This window comes from Pan paniscus, chromosome 6 (genome assembly GCF_029289425.2).
Source record: "Pan paniscus chromosome 6, NHGRI_mPanPan1-v2.0_pri, whole genome shotgun sequence".
Lineage (NCBI taxonomy): Eukaryota > Metazoa > Chordata > Mammalia > Primates > Hominidae > Pan > Pan paniscus.
The window spans coordinates 165,450,617-165,472,956 of NC_073255.2; the positions used below are offsets into that span (position 1 = coordinate 165,450,617).

General features: G+C 48.4%; 2 pseudogenes; one reads left to right on the top strand and one right to left on the bottom strand.

Moving 5' to 3' along the window:
• The first annotated feature begins 3,185 nt into the window (after window positions 1-3,185).
• Window positions 3,186-7,523, top strand: LOC117981110 (uncharacterized; annotated as a pseudogene).
• Window positions 7,524-7,673: 150 nt separating this feature from the next.
• LOC129398206 (protein capicua homolog) lies at window positions 7,674-21,978 on the bottom strand (annotated as a pseudogene).
• Window positions 21,979-22,340: the final 362 nt, after the last annotated feature.

Genomic DNA, 22,340 nt, shown 5'->3' on the forward strand with positions numbered 1-22,340 from the left:
TGGAAGGCTGAGGCAGGAGAATCACTTGAATCTGGGAGGTTGCAGTGAGCTGGGATCGCACCATTACACTACAGCCTGGGCAAGAAGAGTGAAACTCTGTCTCAAAATAAAATAAAATAAAATACTAAAAAATTTAGCCAGGCATGGTGGCATGAACCTGGAGTCCCAGCTACTTGGGAGGCTGAGGTGGGAGGATCGCTTGAGCCTGGAAATTTGAGGTTGCAGTGAGCTGTGATTGCGCCACTGCACTCCAGCCTTGGTGACAGTGAGATCTTGAAAAAAAGAAAGAAGAAAGTAAAGAAAGAAGAAATGAGCATGGTGGGCATGGAGACAGATGGCAATGTTAAATAGAATGGTCAGGGATGGCCTCCTAAGTGAAAATTGAGTAAAGACTTGAAGTGGGGGAAGGAGCTGGCCGAGGTGCTGAGGGAAGAGGATTGTAGGCAGAAACAATAGAATAAAGTGTCTGAGGTGTGTCTGAGGCTCTGGAAGGAGGCCCATGGAGCAGACAGAGAGAGGGAGAGAATTAGGGGAGGGGGCCAGGGAGTTGCTGGGTGGGGATCAGTACAGATCACATAAGCCCTGGGAGGTTATTGCTGGGGCTTTGGCTTTTACTCTGACTCAGATGGGAACTGCAGGAGGGTTCTGAGCAGAGAGGCGACATGATCTATCTCCCGATTTAAAAGCATTCTCTGGCTGCTGAGTTGAGAAAGACTATGGGAAGATATGGGTAGAAGCATGGGGGCCAAGCTTTGGCAACATCCAGGTGGGAGATGATGGTGGTCCTGACCAGGGTCATGGTGGTGTTGAGAGATGGTCAGAGGGGAGAAGTAGGGGAGGAGGCCAGGGAGTTGCTGGGTGGGGATCTTTAGTACATGTCGAAGACAGTCAACAGGATTTCCTGACAGACTGGATATGGGGTGTGAGAGAAGGCAGGGGTCAAGGTTGAGTTTGATTGTTACTGAAATTATTAAGTAATTTTAAAAAACACTACTGCCTTTCCCAATCCTACCAAGTATGGGATGCTAGATTAAAGAAATCTCTGCAGGCTCATTGCAGTGGCTCATGCCTGTTGTCCCAGCTGTTTGATAAGCAGAGGTGCGAGTATCTTTTAAGGGCAGGTGTTCAAGACCAGCCTGGACAACACAGCAAGATCTGCTCTTTACAAAAATATTTTTCAAAATTAAATAAATGTAGCTAGGCATGGTGATGTGTACTTGTAGTTTCAGCTACTCAGGAGGCTGAAGTGGGCAGATCTCTTGAGGTCAGGAGTTTGAGGCCAGCTTGGGCAACATAGCAAGACCCCTCACTCTACAAAAAAATTAAAAAAATAACCAGGCATGGTGACACTCAACTGTACTACCAGCTACTGGGGAGCTGAGGCAGGAAGATGGCTTGAGCCCAGGAGGTCGAGGCTGCAGTGAGCTGTAAGTGCACAGCTGCACTCCAGTCTGGGTGACAGAGCAGGACCTGTCTCACAATACAAATAAAAATACAAGTAAAATAATATCTCAAGTCAGAGCCTTTTGGCTCTGCAGCCCTTGCAACCCCTCAGCCGTGCAGTGGGGCTTGCGTCCCTGGGAATGAGGAGACCCCTGCCCGGTGTTGTTGCCTGAGTAATCAGTGTTTTAAAACATATATTAATTGGGGTGGGCACGGTGGCTCACACCTGTAATCCCAGCAGTTAGGGAGACCCAGGCGGGTGGATCACCTGAGGTCAAGAGTTCAAGACCAGACTTGCCAACATGGCGAAACTCCTTCTCTACTAAGAAAATACAATAATTAGCTGGACATGGTAGTGGGCGCCTGTAATCCCAGCTACTTGGTAGGCTGAGGTAGGAGAATCGCTTGAACCTGCGGGGCGGAGGTTGCAATGAGCTGAGATTGTGCCACTTCACTCCAGCCTGGGCAAAAGAACAAGACTTTGTCTCAAAGAAAAAAAAAAGTATTATATCAACATGTAATGGTTTTATTATTAATATGTAATGAATATTAAATATTTTTAAAATCTTGTATTATATCAACATGTAATGACTTTAATATGTGATGAATAATATTTAAAAAATTGTGTCTTATTTTCTAGTTTTAATATAATTATCTGCAGAAAGAAATAGTCTTAGAGATCTTCAATAAAGTTAAAAAATGTAAAGGGATGTTAGACCCCAAAAGATTGAGAATTTCTAGTTTAGAAATACTCAGAGTAAGCCACATACAACTTGCTACTTGAACTATTTTTTTTCTTTGCTTTTTATTTTAGGAGACGGGGTCTCACCCTGTCACCCAGGCTTGAGTACAGTAGTGCTATCACAGCTCCCTGCAGCCTTGAACTCCTGGGCTAAGGATCCTCCTACCTGAGCCTCCTGAGTAGCTAGGACTATAGGTATACATGACGATACTTGGCTAATTTTTAAATTGTTTTGTAGACATGGGGGTCTCACTTTGTTGGCCAGGCTGGTGTCAAACTAATGGCCTCAAGTGACCCTTCCATCCCTGCCTCCCATCCTCGAGGTATGTGCCACCACAAGGAGCACTTGTTCAATTTTCTAAAAAAAAAATTTCTAAAGTAAGGCTGTGGGATGATGGCAGGAAGATAAAAGAAAAACAGAAGAATAAGTTAAAATGACTTATTCACACATATTCTTTTGACAGCAAGAAGAACTTTTCGTATATACATTCCTTACAAACAAACAAAAGGCAGATAAACAATGTTGTATAGGAACTTCAACACACACTGTACAATATTCCCACTTTGCTGACATAAGTTATGGAAATTTCATGGTTTACTTGAGTGTCGCTACCAGTATTTTGCTTCTCTGATGATTTTTATCAACTTCCTCATCTGTTAACTTCTCTCCAAGGTATGTCATGTCACGACATACTGCCGCTGCACGAACATGGCCAGTGTCTTCCTATTCAACATGTAGAATGCTCTCCTAATTTCTCTTTTTGCTCTCTGTCTTTGTGTTCTGCATTTTCCTTACTTTTATTGTCAGAAACTCCAGAAAGTCAATCGTACTAATTTATCACGATTTGCTTTATTAATTTATACTTTGCTTATATGGAATTTTGCCCAACAGACCTCATTACAGTTTCTAAGCTGTTTTATTTATTTATTTTTTTTCTGAGACAGGGTCTCCCTCTGTTGTCCAAGGCTGGAGTGTAGTAGTGCTATCGCAGCTGACTGCAGCCTCAACCTTCCAGGCTGAAGCGATCCTCCCACCTCAACCTCCCACGTGGCTGAGACTACAGGTGCTTGCCACTATGCCCAACTAATATTTGGAATTTTCGTATACGTGGATTCCAGAGGGGTGACAGCGAAACGTGAGTAAGCATGGATTTTGGTATATGCAGAGATGGGGGGCTGGAACTGATTCTGTATACTGAGGGACGACGACTGTATATGTTTTTACAATTACGCTGTAGGATACATACTGTTGCATAGCCTTGAAAATAATAATTTTTAATTGAGTGGAATAATAATAATATTGGTAAAAGTAGCAGCTGGCCAGGTGTGGTGGCTCACACTGGTAATCGCAACACTTTGGGAGGCTGAGGCAGGAGGATGGCTTGAGGCCAAGAGTTTGCGATAGGCCTTGGAAACAAAGGGGGAGTCACCATCCCTACAGAAAAACACATGAATTAGCCTAGTGTGGTGGCATGTTCCTGTAGTCCCAGCTACTTGGGAGGCTGAGGTGGGAGGATCACTTGAGCCCAGGGAGGCTGAGACTGCAGTGAGTCATGATCAGGCCTCTGCACTCCAGCCTGGGTGACAGAGTGAGACCCTGTCTCAAAACAACAAAAAAGTAGCAGCTAACATCAACTGACCTTTTATACCAGGTGCCTATTGATACCATAGTTTAATTTCTTATAACTGTTTCTTATTTCACTTACCAACTCTGTCTTCAGTTACTCCCAGATTTTTACTGTGTGTGTACAGATGACCTTTTGTTTAGATTGAATTGTCTCCCCAGAAGTAAGATTACTGTGAGTCATGGTGAATGGACATTCTCATTACCCTTGATGTAAATTGACAGGGTTTTGGGTGCCTCCCAGCTATAATCTTAGCACTTTGGGAGGCTAAGAGAGGAGGATTGCTTGAGGCCAAGAGTTGGAGGAGGCAGTATGGCAGTATGGTGAGACCCTGTCTCCATTATTTTAAAAAATTGACAGGCTTTACTCTGGAAGGCTTATACACAATTTAAACACCCCTCATAGTATAAGAAAGTGCCCATTTCACTGCACCTTTGCCAGCACAGGGTATTATAATTTAGTAAGTCATTTTTTGTTTGATTATTTTACATAGACAAAAGACCTCATATTACTTTACTTGTCACATTTCAACATCTTTCCTCAGCTTATTAGCTCTATTTCTTTTCTGTCTGTAAACGGTTGTTGTTGTTTTGTTCTTTGAGACAGGGTCTTGCTCTGTCACCAGGCTGGACTGTAGTGGCATAATCATGCCTCACTGCAGCCTTGACCTCCCAGGCTCAAACTTCTGCATTCTGAGTAGCTGGGACTACAAGTGTGCACCACCAGCCCCAGCTAACTTTTTTCTTCTTTTGGGTAGAGACAGGGTCTCACTGTGTTGTCCAGACCGGTCTCTAGCTCCTGGCCTTAAGCAATCCTCCTGCATTAGCTTCTCAAATTGCTGGAATTTCAGGCATGAGCCACCATGCCTGGCCTGGGCTTTTCCTGTATTCTCTAGAGTTCTCTTTACTTTGTGCTAGCCAATCTCTCATTATGCTGTTCACCTGTTATAATGAATAATTCTCTGTATTAAATTTTACCACTTTAAACTTTTGAGTGGTTTATGCTTCCTGATTGGACTCTGACTAATATGTTGGGAAGGGTCCCAGGAGATAAACCCACACAGATGGGATTTGGGCATAGGTTTGGTTTCCCAGGGGGCAGTGCTGAGCTCTTTGCCAGTGGGAAATGGGATGCTGGTGATTTCCAGTAGGTGACCTCACAGTGACTCAAGCTACCACTTACTGTTTATTGTGACGAAATGCCAGCTGAGGCACATGCCTTGGGAGCTAAGTGGTTGCTGCCCTTGACCACTGTGAAGACTGGTGTGGGAAGGGTCGCTTTGGATGCACTTGAGCAGGGGTCCCCAACCCCTGAGCCATGGAGCCGCAAGGAGCCACACAGCAGGAGGTGAGTGGTGTCGAGTGAGGGAGTGAGGGAAGCTTCGTCTGTATTTACAGCCACTCCCCTTTGCTCACATTCCCGCCTGAGCTCCACCTTCTCAGATGAGCAGCAGCATTAGATTCTCATAGGAGAACGCACCCTGTTGTGAACCGTGCATGTGAGGGATCTAGGTTGCGCTGTCCTTATGAGAATCTAATACCTATTGATCTGTCACTTTCTCCCATCACGCTCAGGTGGGACCATCCAGTTGCAGGAAAACAAGCTTAACACGCCCACTGATTCTACATTATGGTGAGTTCTATAATTATTTTATTATATATTACAGTGTAATAATGGAAATAAAGTGCCTAATAAATGCAAATGTGCTTACATCTGTTGGCCCAGCTCCTACCACCCGGCAGCCTCTCCAGGCCCAGAACTTTCTCCAGTCAGCCTCTACAGACCAAGCTCATGACTCACAATGGCCTATTTAGGCCCATACCCTACGTCACGGCAGTCTCCGCAGATGAGGCTACTGCCTCACAACAGCCTCCACAGGCACAGCTCCATCATTACAATGGCCTCTTTAGACCCAGCTCCTGCCTCCCAGCCTTCTCTCCAGGCCCTGAACTTTCTCAAGTCGACCTCACCAGGCCCAGCTCATGCTTCTTTGCAACCTCTCCAGGCCCAGCTCCTGCATCTTGGTGGCCCCTCCAGGCCCAGCCTCTGCCTCCCGTCGGCCTCTACAGTCCCAACATCTGCCTCACAGCAGATTCTTCACGCCCAGCATCTACCTCACTGTGGACCCCCCAAGCCAAGCTCCCAACCTTTTAGCAGCTTCTACACACCCAGCTCCTGCCACCCAGTGGCCTCTTTAGGACAAGCTCATGCTTCACAAGGGCCTTTCCAGGCCCAACTTTTGTCTCATGGCAACCTTCCCTGGCCAGATTCCTGCCTGTCTCCCAGCAGCCTAGACAGGCCCAGGTCTTGCCTCACACTGGCCTCTCCACATCCAGCTTATGCCTCACAGTGGCCTCTCCAGGCCCAACTCCTGTCCCAGGACGTCATCTCCGGGCCCAAAACTTACTCAAGTCAGACTGTCTAGTCCCAACTGCTGCCTCCTCGTGGCCTATGAAGGCCCAAAATCTCCTCAAGTTGACCTCTCCAGGCCCAGCTCCTGCCTCCTGTTAGCGTCTACAGGCTCAACCTCTGCCTCATGGGGGCTTCTCCAGGCCCACCTCTTCCTCTTGGCTGGGTCTACAGGCACAACTGCTGCCTCACAACAGCCTTTTATTGCCCAGTTCCTGTCCAGCTCATGGCGGCCAATGTAGGCCCAAAACTTTCTCAAGTCAAACTCTCCAGGCCCACCTTCTGCTTCCCGGTGGCATGAACAGGCCCAGCTTTGACTTGAGAACAGCCTCTGCAGGCCCTGCTCTTGCCTCCCAGGGGCTTTTTCCAGGCCCAGCTCTTGCCTCATGGCAGCTGCCCCAGGCTCTTCCACGCCAAGCTTGGGCCTCCCGGCGACCGCCGCAGGCCCAAGTTGTCCTGAAGTCGGCCTCTCCCGGCCCTGCCTCCCAGCAAGTAAGCAAGCTCTTTTGGCTCAACTCCTGCCCAGCTCCCAACCGCCTTTGTAGGCCCCGAACTTTCTCCAGCCAAGCTCTGAGAGCCCACTTCCTGCCTCCTGGTGGCCTGTACAGGCCCAGCACTGGTTGGAGAACAGCCTCTGCAGGCCCCGCCCTTGCCTCCCAGGGGCCTCTCCAGGCCCAGCTCTTGCCGCCACGGCGGCCTCCTGGGGCCAAGTCCCTGCCTGCCTCCCAGCAGCCCGCGTGCGGCCCAGCTCCTCCCTCACGGTGGCCTGTTGATGCCCAACTCATGCCTCTGGCACCCTGCCCAGAGGCGTGAGCCCCTGCCTCACACTGGCTCCTCCCACGCTGAGAGAGGTCAGTGTGAGCCCTTGCCTCACACCAGCCCCTCCCACGCGGACAGAGGTCAGCGTGAGCCCTTTGCCTCACACCGGCCCCTCCCACGCTGAGAGAGGTCAGTGTGAGCCCTTGCCTCACACCGGCCCCTCCCACGCGGACAGAGGTCAGCGTGAGCCCCTTGCCTCACACCGGCCCCTCCCACGCGGACAGAGGTCAGCGTGAGCCCCTTGCCTCACACCGGCCCCTCCCACGCTGAGAGAGGTCAGTGTGAGCCCTTGCCTCACACGGGCCCCTCCCACGCTGAGAGAGGTCAGCGTGAGCCCCTTGCCTCGCACGGGCCCCTCCCACGCTGAGAGAGGTCAGCGTGAGCCCTTGCCTCGCACCGGCCCCTCCCACGCTGAGAGAGGTCAGCCTGAGCCCCTTGCCTCACACCGGCCCCTCCTAGGCTGACAGGTCCGCGGGAGCCCCTAGCCTCACACCGGCCCCTCCCACGCTGACAGAGGTCAGCGTGAGCCCCTTGCCTCACACCGGCCCCTCCCACGCTGAGAGAGGTCAGTGTGAGCCCTTGCCTCACACGGGCCCCTCCCACGCTGAGAGAGGTCAGCGTGAGCCCCTTGCCTCGCACGGGCCCCTCCCACGCTGAGAGAGGTCAGCGTGAGCCCTTGCCTCGCACCGGCCCCTCCCACGCTGAGAGAGGTCAGCGTGAGCCCCTTGCCTCACACCGGCCCCTCCCACGCTGAGAGAGGTCAGCGTGAGCCCCTTGCCTCACACCGGCCCCTCCCACGCTGAGAGAGGTCAGCGTGAGCCCCTGCCTCAACAGACCACCATGAGGGAGTAGCAGGGTCGCACGTGGGCTGCTGGGAGGTAGGCAGGGACTTGGGCCCGGGAGGTCGCGGTGGGGCGAGAGCTGGGCCTGGAGACTCCCCTGGGAGGCAACAGTGGGGTCTGCAGACGCCCTTCTCCAGCCGGAGCTGGGACTGTTCAGTCACTGGGAGAAGGGATGTGGGTCTGAAGAGCTTGGTTGCAGAAACTTCGGGGTCTACAAACGCAGGCGGGAGCTGAGCCAAAAGAGCTTGTTTGCTGGGAGGCGGGAGATGCAGCCAGGAGGAACAGCTGGGCCATGCGGGAGGCGGAGGCCAGGCCTCCTCAAGTTGGCCTCTCAGACCCACTTGCAGCCTCCCGGCGTCCTCTCCGGGCCCAGCTCTTCCTCCCGGCTGCATCTCCGGGCCGGACTCTCGGCCGACTCCAGGTCCCAACAACGTCTTTGGACTCAGCTCCTGCCCAGCTCCCAGCGGCCCTGGTAGGCCCACAACTTCCCTAAGCCAAGCTCCCCAGGCCCAGCTCAGGCCTCACGGTGGCCTCTCCAGGCTCAGCTCCTGCCCTCCGATGACATCAGCAGGCCCCAAACGGCCTCCGGTCAGTGGGCTCCTCTAGGCCCAGCTTGGGCCTCCCGGCGGCCTCTGCAGGCCCAAGTCGTCCTCAAGTCGGCCTGGAAGTGGGCCTGGAAGAGCAGCAAGTCGGCCTCCCCGGGCCCAGCTCCGTCCTCTTGGCGGCCTCTCCAGGTGCAAAACTTCCTCGAGTCAGCCTCTCCAGGCCCAGCTCCTCCTGCCTCCCAGTGGCCTCTTTCGGCCCAGCCCAGCTCATGGCTCTCGGCGGCCTTCCCAGGCCCCGCTTTTGACTTTTGGCAGCCTCTTCAGGCGCAGAACTTGATCTCCAGTCGGCCTTTGCAGGCCCGGACTCCTGCCTCTCGAAGGCCTGCACGGGCCTGGCCTCGGCCTGGGCCTCACAGCGGACTCTCCACGCCCAGCTAGCTCTCGCCTCACTGCGGCCTCCCCAGTCCAAAGCTCCTGCCTTTCGGCCACTTCGGCAGGTCCAGCTACTGCCTGCCAGTGGCCTCTTTAGGCCCAGCTCATTCCTCACAACGGCCTTTCCAGGCCCCGTTTTTCCCTTCCGGCAACCTCTTGGCCTCTAATTTGTTTATCTTTTGTGTATAAATCCCAAAATATTGAATTTTGGAATATTTCCACCATTATATATTTTGGTAGGTAATTTATTTGGAGTGAGTTTCTGCACCATGCCCGAATTTTTTATTTTATTTTCCTTATTATTTGGTGTTAAACAGGTTTAATGACGGTCATGGCAACTTTTTGGCACGATGAAAAATATCGCCCATGATCAACGTGTTATGTTCTGGGGAAGGGGGCAAAGGCAGGGTGAATCACTTTCTTAAAAAGTATAGCTCAAGTTGGGAGTGCAGAGGGAATGGGGAGAAAACCCTCCCGCTGCCTGTGTCGAAGTGCAGGAGCCCCACCCCCATACTCACCTGAGTCCAGCCCCTCTGGGGAAAGAAGGGGTGCATGAACTCCCCCTAGTCCACAGGCGCCTCCCTGTGGCCCAAGGCCATCTTCACACTCCATCTTGTAGCCCCAGCAGGAGCTATTTTCCGAAAAGTGAAAAGCTCTGAAGGTCCCACAATTCATGGTATGTACAGGGGCTTGGAGGAGGGAAACTGCCCAGCTTTCCCCCGGCACAGCTGCAGGGGTAGGGGGTATAGATAAGAGGAGCAGGCCTTGGCCAGGCGTGGTGGCTCACGCCTGTAATCCCAGCACTTTGGGAAGGGGAGGCAGGCAGATCACGATGTCAGGAGATCGAAATCAGCCTGGCCAAGATGATGAAGCCCCGTCTGTACTAAAAATACAAAAATTAGCCGGACGTGGTAGCATGCACCTGTAATCCTAGCTACCCGGAAGGCTGAGGCAGGAGAATGGCGTGAACCCGGCGGGAAGAGGTTGCAGTGAGCCAAGATCGCACCACTGCACTCCAGCCTGGGTGACAGAGCAAGACTCGGTCTCAAAAAAAAAAAAAAAAAAAAAAAAGAGGCAGGCCTTACTCTGTCCCAAACTGAAAGGATTAAATGGCTTTACCTGGGAGAAGATAACCATCCTGCCCTCCATTGCTACCCCCACATACTTTCCATGTTCTCAGGGGTTACTGTGAGTCCTGGGATCTTTGGGGTTGCCCACCTGCCTGTGGTAGTTATGGAGACCCCCAGGTGTTGAGGCAGGGCTGGGGTGTCCCCTTCCAACCAGGCTGTCAAGGCCCCAACTCTGGGGCTGAGGCAGTGGCAGGGCAGCCAGGGTTACGCCAGAGCCTGAGCAGGTTGAGGTGGGGTCAGGCAGGGCTGGGAGTCAGGGCAGGGGCAGCAGCAGTGGACCCGCTATGTACACATCATCTTCTCCAAGGTTTGTGTGCAGAACATCCTGCCCATGCTGCCCCAGCAGCTTCAGTTGGCACCTGCCCCAGTCCAGCCTCTGGGAACCATGCAGCAGCTCCCAGCGGCCCTGCACCCACCACCAGCATCCGTTTCACCTGCAGTTGAAAATCTGTGAGGTGCCCAGAAGATCATGCAGTCATCAGTCCCACGGAGCAGCCCGCGAGGCTGAGGCTCCTCCCACTGGACCGCCCCCCAACTGGCACCACTGCTGCCCCTGCCCCTACTCTCAGCCTCACGTGACTCTCGGGCAGAGGCAGTGGTGGGGCAGCCAGGGCAGCGTCAAGAGTCTGAGCCAGGTGAGGTGCGGTCAGGACCCCCACAGGGCTGGGAGTCAGGGCAGGGGCAGAACAAACCTTGGAGGGGTAGATGTGTGCATAGTGGGCCTGGAGGGCGGCTGTGGCCTAGTGGACAGGAAGAAGCAGTGGGCCTGGAAGAGCTGCTTGATCAGGACCGGCACTGGTCCAGGGCACGTGCAGTGAAGAGGACAGCGCCTTCTCGGTCTCGGTTCCCTGAGCCTGTCCTCGGCTTCTCCACCTGTACAGGCAAAGGGGAAGCTGTCCCCATCACACATGGCACACTTGGGGGTGTCGGGCTTTGGACTGCAGCTGGAGCATCTTCTCATCTTGCATTTGGGCGTGGTGGGGTCCTCCAGTGTGGGGTCCATGTCCGTGGGGTTCCCTCTGCCCCGACCCCGAAAGCCCAGTCAGTTTCTCTTCAGGCTCTGCCCCCCGGGTGGCTCAGCTCAGCTCCTGCCTAGGAAAGCCTTAGTGTTGGGAGGGACCCTGATGACTGAGGAGCCTGGTAGCTCCAGGTCGCCCACACTTTCAGGTCTCTTGCACCAGAAGGTGGCAGGATCCATTGGGAGGAAACAGGTCACCTTGGAAGGCGTCCCTGGGCCCCCATCCCCAGGGGTAGGGGCCGTAGGGGGCCCGCTCTGCTGCCTTGACCAGACTCCTGGGCTTTGAAGGCTCCTGGGCCCAGTAAGGAGGTGGGTGCCAAGGTTGAGGAGGAAGCATCCGAGTATGTGTAGGAGGAGGACAGGGTGGGACCATAGACTTTGCCAAAAGCTGCAGGTGGATCGGGGGACACTGGGGGCTCAGGATCCAGCAAGGGGCGGCAAGAGTAAAGGAGGAAGGAATGACAGGTGCAAATACCTTCCCACCAAAGCCCTTGTTGCCCTCTGGCTCCTCCCCAGAGTTGTCCCCACTCTGTCGGTCACCCACTCCTTGAACTTGAGATCGGTGTCAGTGGTGCTAAAGCCATCATCAGCAATGACATCATCACCCCCTCCTCCTCATGGATGACCGTGTGCTCCTCGTCACTCACTATGTCCTCACTGGCCATGTGCTGGGAATGAGCAGCTCAGGTGGGCAGCAGCAGGGCTGCCCACTGGTCACCTCCCTCACCAGGGGCTGCAAAGTGGCCTGGAGCTCCATACTGAGTAGAAGGCTTTGGGCCAGAGTATGATGCAGTGCCAGACACCACCTGTGTCAGTTCCCGTAGTGCCTGACGGTCTATTTCCCTGCCGTCCAGGCTGTGTACCCCGCTGTGGGAGAAGGCTTGGGCCAGGCTGAGCCAGGTTCCCTGACTGTGTGCAGCCGTTCTGCCCCACAGAAGCTGCTCCTTGGTATCCGAGCTCTGGAGTGTTTGGGCTGCAACTGACAGGAGTTCAGAGGACACCCCAGGGGCAGTGGCAGTGGCAGTGCCCGTCTCTGATATGCTCCGCTCCCACGAGCCCTTGTTACACTCCTGCTAGCCCCTGGCTTGTGGGCTTGGCCTCTGAGCTGGACTTCTTTCGGTCCTTGTTGCAAGTGGGCCACCTTCACCTGGAAGGCCAGGTCGTATTTCTGCATCTCATTGGGCCCCAGGGTGTACCACCGCTCGCTCAGCATCTGGCTGATGGTCTGGTTATCCTGGTTGGGGTGACCCTGGTGCGCCCCGCCAGGGCCTGGTGCCGCTTGCTGAAGATCATGACCGCCACTCATGGGCCACCGGATGTGGTCCTTGTCCCATTTGTTGGGGCTGCGTCCATCCTTCTCAGAAGATGAGTCCTGTTCCTTGCGCAGGGCACTGAGGGACTGGGCCTGACATCATCTGAGTGGTAGAGGCAACTGGGTGTCAGGAGACATGATGGAGAGGAAAGCATCATCATGGTCATTCTCTGTCTCACTGTCCAGCAGGGACTCCCCTGAGGGGCCCATGGCTCCTCCTCCATGGTGGGAGGTGAGCTTTTACCAGGTTCCACCACCCCCAAAGTGTGTGGGGTTGCGGGCCCTGGGCTTTCAGGGCAGGTGGCTCCAGGGGGCCGCCCAGGGTCAACACTCCCTGTCTCACCTGGTGGACGCTCATGAGCAACAGCTGCCAACTTGGCAGGTTCTTTGCTCTGGTTGGAGGCCACTGAGTGACTGGCAGGTTGCTGGGCCTCACACGGCTGCAGGGAGGGGTCAGGAAGGGGACAGAGTACCAGGAGAACACAGCCACAGAGCAAGGTTCCACGTTCCTCCACACAAACATGCTGACGCCACTGGAGGCCTCGCTGGACGCAGACATCAGGGGCCTGTGGGCCAAGTACATGGTCTGGGCAGGGGGTTCCTGGCAGGGACTCACACCTCCTCAGCCCCCTCCTCAGCCAAGGCAGCTTGGACCCACGGAAGTGGGGATGGAAGGGGAGCATGAGGCCAGGCCTCAAGTTTTTTTTTTTTTTTTTTTTTGAGATGCAGTTTGGCAGGCTGGAGTGCAGTGATGCGATCTCAGCTCACTGAAACCTCCACTTCCTGGGTTCAAGCAATTCTCCGGCCTCAGCCTCCCACGTATATGCACCTTTACTGCTGAATATTATATATTTTCTTATGCTTTCATGTGATTGATTAGCATTCTTTTTTTTTTTCTTTTTGAGACAGAGTGTTGCTCTGTCGCCCAGGCTGGAGGGCAGTGGTGTGATCTCGGCTCACTGCAACCTCCGCCTCATGGTTTAATTGATTCTCCTGCCTCAGCCCCCTGAGTAGTTGGGATTACAGGCACCTGCCACCACACCTGGTTAATTTTTTTTGCATTTTTAGAAGGCGTGGGTTTTTGCCATGTTGGCCTGGCTGGACTTGACCTCCTGACCTCAAGTGATCCACCCTCCTCGGCCTCCCAAAATGCTGGGATTACAGGCATGAGCCACCACACCCAGCTGCTTTCTTTCATTTTTACTTGAAAAACTCCGTTAAGCATTTCTTTTAAAGTAGACCTAGTGGTGGCTCATACCTATAATCCCAGCACTCTGGGAGGCCAAGGTTTCAGGATCACTTGAGCCCAGGAGTTCAAGACCAGCCTGGGTAACATAATGAGACACCATCTCTACAAAAAATGCAAAAATTAGCTGAGCATGGTGGCATGCACCTGTAGTCCCAGCTACCTGGGATGCTGAGGTGGGAGGATCACTTGTGCCCGGGAAGTCACAGCTGCAGTGAGCCATGATCGCACCACTGCACTCCAGCCTGAGCAACAGTGTGAGACCCTGTTTTTTACTTTTTATTTTTATTTATTTATTTTTTAAAGACATAGGTAGCTAGAGTAATACAGAGATGAAAGGGAGAGTATTCACACACGCTTCCTAAAATAGAAATTACTAAATTTTATTTTACTTAAAATAAAATTTAGCTGTGAGGATTCTCCACAAGGCTGCTCATGACATGGCAGATGGCTTCCCCTTGGATGGAATGACAGGAGGGCGAGGGCCAAGGTGAGGGTGGTACAGAGAGAGAAAAAACTACCAAGATGAAAGCTGCAGTGCCTTTTATAACCTAATCTTGGAAGGGACATATCACTACTTGTGCCTTATCCTTTCAGTCACACAGACCAACCCTGATATGTTATGGATAGGGACTTGGAGACTGCTCCAAAGACCAGGAGGTGATGATCACTGGGGTCCTCTGGGAGACTGGCCACCACAGTTGCCTTTTCCTTTTCAGGTCACTTACAAGGGTCTTTGTTGCTATGGAGGTGGATGTGGGCATAATCAAAGGATACATGTTGTACAGGCCTTTATTATACAAACCTCTACAATAAAACAATGAATAACACATCACTGCCAAGACAGTTATACAGTGTTAAATTGGAATGGAAAGGAAGGAATCAGAATTTCATGTGATAGAACACTTAAAAGTCTGCCTGTGCACATGTATGAATATGCATTAGGGAGAAGTAAAAGAGTGACCTGAAAATCTTCCTAAAGTAATATTATCTAGAAAGTTTGAGAGGTTTAACTGTGGCTAACAAGATTTCCTGAAGATAAAATGTTCCTGGGGCCTTAATAGTTACAAGAACTTTACCAAATCAAGAAAGCAAATATATAGGAGTCTAAAAATTATTTAGTTTTGCGTATTCATTTCAGAGTACCAATTATGATTTTATTTCTTTTTAATTTTTAAAAGTTTAGAAAAAAAACGAGAACCAATTACAATGTTAAAAGGAAACAGGAAGGATAGATTTGGGGCCAATTATATTACCGTTTGGGTTTTTGTTACTATAAAAATGGAAATATTAAAGATTTTTTTAAATGAGTGTGGTAATAGAGTACAAATCTGCAAATGATGAATCAGCAATTATATTTTTATATCAAACAGGGTATGTTTGTGATATTGATATAGTATTAATGCACTGTGAATTTATTTATTTATTTTGAGATGGAATCTTGCTCTGTCGTGCAGACTGGTGTGCAGTGGTGCGATCTCAGCTCACTGCAACCTCTGTGATATGGTTTAGCTGTGTCCCCACCCAAATCTCATCTTGAATTCCTATGTGTTGTGGGAGGGACCTGGTGGAAGGTCCATGAATCATGGGGGCAATCAATTCTTTCCTGTGCTGTTCTTATGATAGTAAATAAGTCTCACAAGATCTGATGTTTTTTTTTTTTTTTCGAGACAGAGTCTCACTCTGTCACCCAGGCTGGTGTGAAGTGGTGCAATCTCAGCTCACTGCAGCCTCTGCCTCCTGGGTTCAAGCGATTCTCCTGTCTCAGCCTCCCAAGTAGTTGGGATTACAGTTGCCTGCCACCATGCCTGGCTAATTTTTGTATTTTTAGTAGAGAGGGGATTTCACCATGTTGGCCAGGCTGGCCTTGAAGTCCTGACTTCAGATAATCTGCCTGCCTCAGCTTCCCAAAGTGCTGGGATTATAGGCATGAGCCACTGTGCCCAGCTGAGATCTGATGGTTTTAAAAAGAGGAGCTCCCCTGCATGAGACCTCACTTTTTGCCTGCTACCATTTATGTAAGATGTGACTTGCTCCTTCTTGCCTTCCATCATGACTGTGAGGCTTCCCCAGCCATATGGAATTGTAAGTTCAATTAAACTTCTTTTCTTTGTAAATTACCCAGTCTCGGGTATGTCTTTATCGGCATTAGTATGAAAACGGACTAATACAGTAAATTGGTACCAGGAGTGGGATGTTCTGAAAAGATACCTGAAAATGTGGAAACGACTTTGGAACTGGGTAATAGGCAGAGGTTGGAACAGTTTAGAGGGCTCAGAAAAAGACAGGAAAATGTGGAAAAGCTTGGAACTTTCTAGAGACTTGTTGAATGGCTTTGCCAAAAATGCTGATAATGATGTGGACAATAAGACCCAGGCTGACGTGGTCTCCGATGGAGATGAGGAACTTACTGGGAACTGGAGCAAAGGTGACTCTTGTTATGTTTTAGCAAAGCGACTGGCAGCATTTTGCCCCTGCCCTAGAGATGTGTGGAACTTTGAACTTGAGAGAGATGATTTAGGGTATCTGGCAGAAGAAATTTCTAAGCAGCAAAGCATTCAAGAGGTGACTTGGGTGCCATTGAAAGCATTCAGTTTTAAAAGGAAAACAGAGCATAGAAGTTTGAAAAATTTGCAGCCTGGCAATGCGATAGAAAATTCCATTTTCTGAAGAGAAATTCAAGCCAGCTGCAGAAATTTGCATAAGGAAGGAGGAGCCAAATGTTAATCCCCAAGACAATGGGGAAAATGTCTCCAGGCCATGTCAGAGGCCTTCACGGCAGTCCCTCCCATCACAGGCCCAGAAGCCTAGGAGGAAAAAGTGGTTTCATGGGCTGGGCCCAGGGTCCCCAAGCTATGTGCAGCCTGGGGTTTGGTCCACTGCATCCCAGCTGCCCCAGCTGTGGCTGAAAGGGGACAATGTAGAGCTCAGGCCCTGGCTTTAGATGGTGCAAGCCCCAAGCCTTCTGGTGTTGAGCTTCCATGTGGTGTTGAGCCTGCAGGTGCACAGAAGTCAAGAATTAAGGTTTTGGAACCTCCACCTAGATTTCAGAAGATGTATGGAAATGCCTGGATGCCCAGGCAGAAATTTGCTGCAAGGGTGGGGCTCTCATGGAGAACCTCTGCTAGGGCAGTGCAGAAGGGAAATGTGGGGTCGGATCCCCCACACAGAGTCCCTACTGGGGCACTGTCCTCCAGACCCAGAATGGTAGATCCACCGACAGCTTGCACTGTGTGCCTGGAAAAGCCACAGACACTCAATGCCAGCCTATGAAAGCAACCAGGAGGGAGACTGTACCCTGCAAAGCCACAGGGGCAGAGCTGCTCAAGACCATGGGAACCTACCTCTTGTGTCAGCATGACCTGGATGTGAGACGAGTCAAAGGAGAACATTTTGGAGCTCTAAGATTTGACTGCCCTGCTGGATTTTGGACTTGCATGGGGCCTGTAGCCCCTTTGTTTTGGCCAGTTTCTCCCATTTGGAATGGCTATATTTACCCAATGCCTATACCCCCATTGTATCCAGGAAGTAACTAACCTGCTTTTGATTTTACAGGCTCATAGGTGGAAGGGACTTGCCTTGTCTCAGATGAGACTTTAGACTGTGGACTTTTGAGTTAATGCTGAAATGAGTTAAGACTTTGGGGGACTGTTAGAAAGGCATGATTGGTTTTGAAATGTGAGATCATGAGATTTGGGAGGGGCCAGGGGCAGAATGATACAGTTTGGCCGTGTCCCCCTCCGAATCTCATCTTGAATTTCTATGTGTTGTGGGAGGGACAGGTGGGAGGTCATTGAATGATGGGGGCAAGTCTTTTCTGTACTGTTCTTGTGATAGTGAATAAGTCTCATGAGATCTGATGGTTTTAAAAAGAGGAGTTTCCCTGCTCAAGCTCTCTCTCTTTGCCTGCTGCCATCCATGTAAGATGTGACTTGCTCCTCCTTGCCATCTGCCATGATGTGAGGCTTCCCCAGCCACGTGGAACTGTAAGTCAATTAAACCTCTTTTCTTTGTAAATTATCCAGTCTTGGGTACGTCTTTATCAGCAGCGTGAAAACAGACTAATGCACTCTGCCTCCCGGGGTTCAAGCAATTCTCATGCCTTAGCCTTCCAGGTAGCTGGGACTACAGGTGTGGACTACCACGCCTGGCTAATTTTTGTATTTTTGGTAGAAACAGGGTTTCACCATGTTGGCCAGGCTGGTCTTGAACTTCTGCCTCAAGTGATCCACCTGCCTCGGCCTCCCAAAGTGCTGGGATTACAGGCATGAGCCACCGCACCTGGCCTGCACTGTGAATTTATAATCCCAGTGATTAGATGTGGATATTAATGTTATTCATTTCCTTTTTACCTTATTTTATGTTTGTTTTTAATAATAATAATTTTGTAACATTTGAAGATATAAATATCCTTAAATACTTTTACAGTCATGTTAAAAATTCTTCGGATTTCAAAAACAATGAAAAACTTGATAATGCATTTGGAAATTGTAGAAATATGAGAGAGTCCTAATTTTGAAAATGAGGCACTCTGATACAGGTCAGTTGTACAAGGACATTAGTACATTAGTACTTTGATACCTTCATGTTTGGCAGTTATAGTCAGGTACTTCTTTTATGAATTTAAAATTAGTAATTTATTTTATGACCAACTTCAACTTTTCAGGAGCTGTTATTGTGAAAGTCTTTTTGCTACTATGAGTTTTATCCAGTCAGAAACAGGAACCAATTGTAAACAATTACTTCTATTGCTGCAAACAATTTTTAAAAACCTGCCAAATATGCAATGCCTTGCTATTCAAAAGAAAAAAAATTCATTGGTTTAACTCCATAGTTTTTTTGTTTTTGTTTTTGTTTTTTTGAGATGGAGTCTTACTCTGTTGCCCAGGCTAGAATGCAGTGGCACCATCCTGGCTCACTGCAAACTCCACCTCCCAGCTTCAAGCGATTCCCCTAAGAGTAGCTGGGATTACAGGCCTGCGCCACCATGCCCAGCTAATTTTTGTATTTTTAGTAGAGACAGGGTTTCACCATGTTGGCCAGGCTGGTTTTGAACTCCTGACCTCAGGTGATCCACCCACCTTGGCCTCCCCAAGTGCTGGGATTATAGTAGTGAGCCACTGTGCCCCAAAAGAAAAAAAAATTTCAAATTTCATACCTTAAAAATTATCTCCTTTATGAGATCAACACCTGTGGAAAGAAAAAAAAAGAAAACATTATTTCCTTCAAACTAACCTGGTAACGTTTGGAAATACTATAAACCCTCAATATTTAAAACAGTGTAGTACCAGAGTGTGAATAGACAGATCAAAGCAATGTAAAATAAATTCTGAAATTGGCCCCTTATAGTTAAGACTTTTGATTATGAGAAGGGTGGTATTGTCCTCATGAATCTCAATGAGGCTTAAACTGACCAGCCTATTTAATAGCACAGCCTTCCACCACATCCATCCCCAACATTCCTGGTCCCCCTCATCCTGTTCTTCTTTTCTTTCTGTAGCACTGACCACCTCCTAACACACTATGCGATTATTTATTGTGTTTTTTTAATTGTTGGAATCCCCTCGCATAAACGTAGCCTTTTTATTTTGTTCACTGATCTATCCCAAGCATCTAGGAAAGTGCCTACCATATATAGTAGATACTTGATAAACATTTGTTAAATGAATGAATCTCAAATCAGTGGTGAAAGATGTAACATCCTATACAATAAGTGACACTGGACAATTGATAGCCATCTGGGGAAATACAGACAAACACATTGGTTCTAGACTTTACATCACACACCAGGAAAAAATCTAGATGGATTAAAGGCTTAAATAGAAAGATAACAACCGTAAAAGTCATTCAGGAAACCATGGGGAAATGATTGTATAACCTTGGAATGGGGAAACTTTGTCAAAATATCATACAAAAATCCAAAAGCCATAAATGAAAATATTGATAAATTTAACTACCAAAAGAAATTCCACAAGGCAACAACACAGTAAACATATTCAAAGACAAATAAAAAACTAGGAAAAAATCACAACTCAGTCTTTCCAATATAAAAAGATTGCCTATAAAATAGATAAGAAAAAGACTAATAGCCTAATAGAAAAATTGGCAAATGTTATGAATTAAAAATTCATAGAATAAAAACCAATGAGATAAATGAAGAGATGCCCAATTAAAATTACATTGAGATATCATTTTAAAAACTTTCAGCCTGATAAGTTCAAAAGCTTTATGACATACTGAGATGGTGGATTTGTGAGAAGCACAAACTCTCAAACATTGTTGGTGGAAATTTAAATTTGTATACTTGTTATGAAGTTCATCACAGTAGTATCCATCAGCATATACACTCTTTTTTTAAAAAAAATATTTATTTGTTTTGAGACAGGGTCTCACTCTGTTGCCCAGGTTGGAGTGCAGTGGCGTGATCTTGGCTCACTGCAACCTCTGCCTCCCAGGCTCAAGTGATCCTCCCACCTCAACCTCTCAAGAAGCTGGGACCAAAGGCATGCACCACCATGCCTAACTAATTTTTTGTATTTTTTATAGAGATGGAGTTTCACTGTGTTGCCCAGGCTGGTCTCAAACTCCTGGACTCAAGCAATCTCACCTCAGTCTCCCAAAGTGCTGGGATTATAGGCGTGAGCCACCGCACCCAACTCATATACATCCTTTCACACAGCAATTCTACTTTCAAGAATTTTTTCTTGTTACCAGACAGGATTAGCTAGGTTAAGTTGAGGTAATAAACAATCTCAAAACATCAATGGCTTAAAATTACAAAGGGCTTTTAAAAATGTCTCACTAGTGCCATGGAAAGACTATCCTTAAAAAAGTATCTTAAAAATATGTTTAAGAGAAAAGAGCAAGTTGAAAAAAAAATAGTGCCATTAGTCGTTACGTCAGTGTACATCTAAGCTGCCATCTGGTGGTGGTTTTCTTCCTCCTGAAGAACTCTTAGTGTTTCTCATAGTTCGGGTCTACTGGAAACAATTTTTCTCAGCTTTTATTTGTCTGAAAAATTCTTTTTTTTTTTTTTTTTTTGAGATGGAGTCTCACTCTGTCGCCCAGGCTGGAGTGCAGTGGCGCGATTTTGGCTCACTGCAACCTCCGCCTCCCGGGTTCAAGCAATTCTCCTGCCTCAGCCTCCTGAGTAGCTGGGATTACAGGCACGCGCCACCACACCCGGCTAATTTTTGTATTTTTAGTAGAGATGGGGTTTCATCGTGTTGGTCAGGCTGGTCTCGAACCCCTGACCTTTTGATCCACCCACCTTGGCCTCCCAAAGTGCTGGGATTACAGGCATGAGCCACCGCACCCAGCTGAAAAATTCTTTAGTTCCCCTCAAATTTTTTTTTTTTTTTTTTAAGAGATGGGAATCTCAATATGGTGCCCAGGCCAGGTGGGACTTGAACTTCTGGACTCAAGCAATCCTCCCACCTCAGCTTCCCAAGTAGCTGGAACTATAGGGATGCACCATGAACTACTAATTTAAAATAAACTTTCTCCTTTATTAGTACTTTTTAGTAGAGACGGGGTTTCACCATATTGGCCAGGCTGGTCTCGAACTCCTAGCCTCAAGTGATCCATTTGCGTCAGCCTCCCAAAGTGCTGGGATTACAGGTGTGAGCCACCACACCCAGACATTCATCTTTATTTTTAAAGGATATTTTTACTGAATATAAAATTCTCCGAGTTGGCAGTTTTTTCTTTCAGCAATCTTAAGATGTTTATGCCTTCTGGCTTCAACAGTTGGAGCAAGAAGATTGCTGTAATTCTTATCTTGGTTCCTCTGGATATTTTTAAGGTTTTCTTTCTATCAGCAATTTGATTACGATGTGCCTCATAAGGATTTATTTGTGTTTATCCTGCTTGGGGTTTATTGAGCTTTGTGGACTTGTACATTTATAGTTGTCACTACAGTTGGAAATTTTTAAGCCATTATTTCTTTAAATACGTTTCTATCTCAAGAAGTACAGTTATCTCCAAATGAGCGTCATCTACATGTCCACAACTCTGATCAGACCACTCTTAGAGCCAGTAATGATTATTTTAATACCTACCATACTTTGTGTATATTTACTCCTCAGTAAATATTTGTAGAGCTGCACATAGGGAATTTCTTTAACACCTTTAAAGTTTATTTATTTAAATAAGAAATACATGCCCATGGTAAATATTTCAAATAGTACAAAAATATTTCAAATAGTACAAAAAAGGAGGTATTCTGTGAAAAGTAAGTCTTTGTTTCACCAAAGATACCAATCCCTGCCCCCTCCCCGTCCTAAGGCCATCACTGTTAGCATTTCCTTTTTTCTCCTCCCAAAATTGTCTGTGCATGTTCAAGTATATATGGATATATATCCTTGTGCTAGCATACTATATACACTGTTCTGCATCTTTTTAAAGTTCAATAATCTTGGCGATCATTCTATATCAGTACATATAAAGTGGGCTTTTTATGAATGGCCTAACATTACATCATACAGATGTATCATAATTTAATTAAGTAGTGCCCTGTTGGTGGATATTCAAGTCGTCTGGTCTTTTGCTATTGCAAATAATGTTGCAGTAAAGTAAAATGTAAAATAAAAGTAAATGTCTTACTTACTTAAAAACCTACTTCAAAAGTAAATGATGGACTTTAGGAGGTTAAGAATTAAAAATTAATAAACATATAAATAAATGAGGTACTCTAGTACTTGGGGTCATGCTGATGTTCTTGTCATCTGAATTTTTGGTTTATATGCTGCAAACATTGTCAAAGAAATTTCCTATTT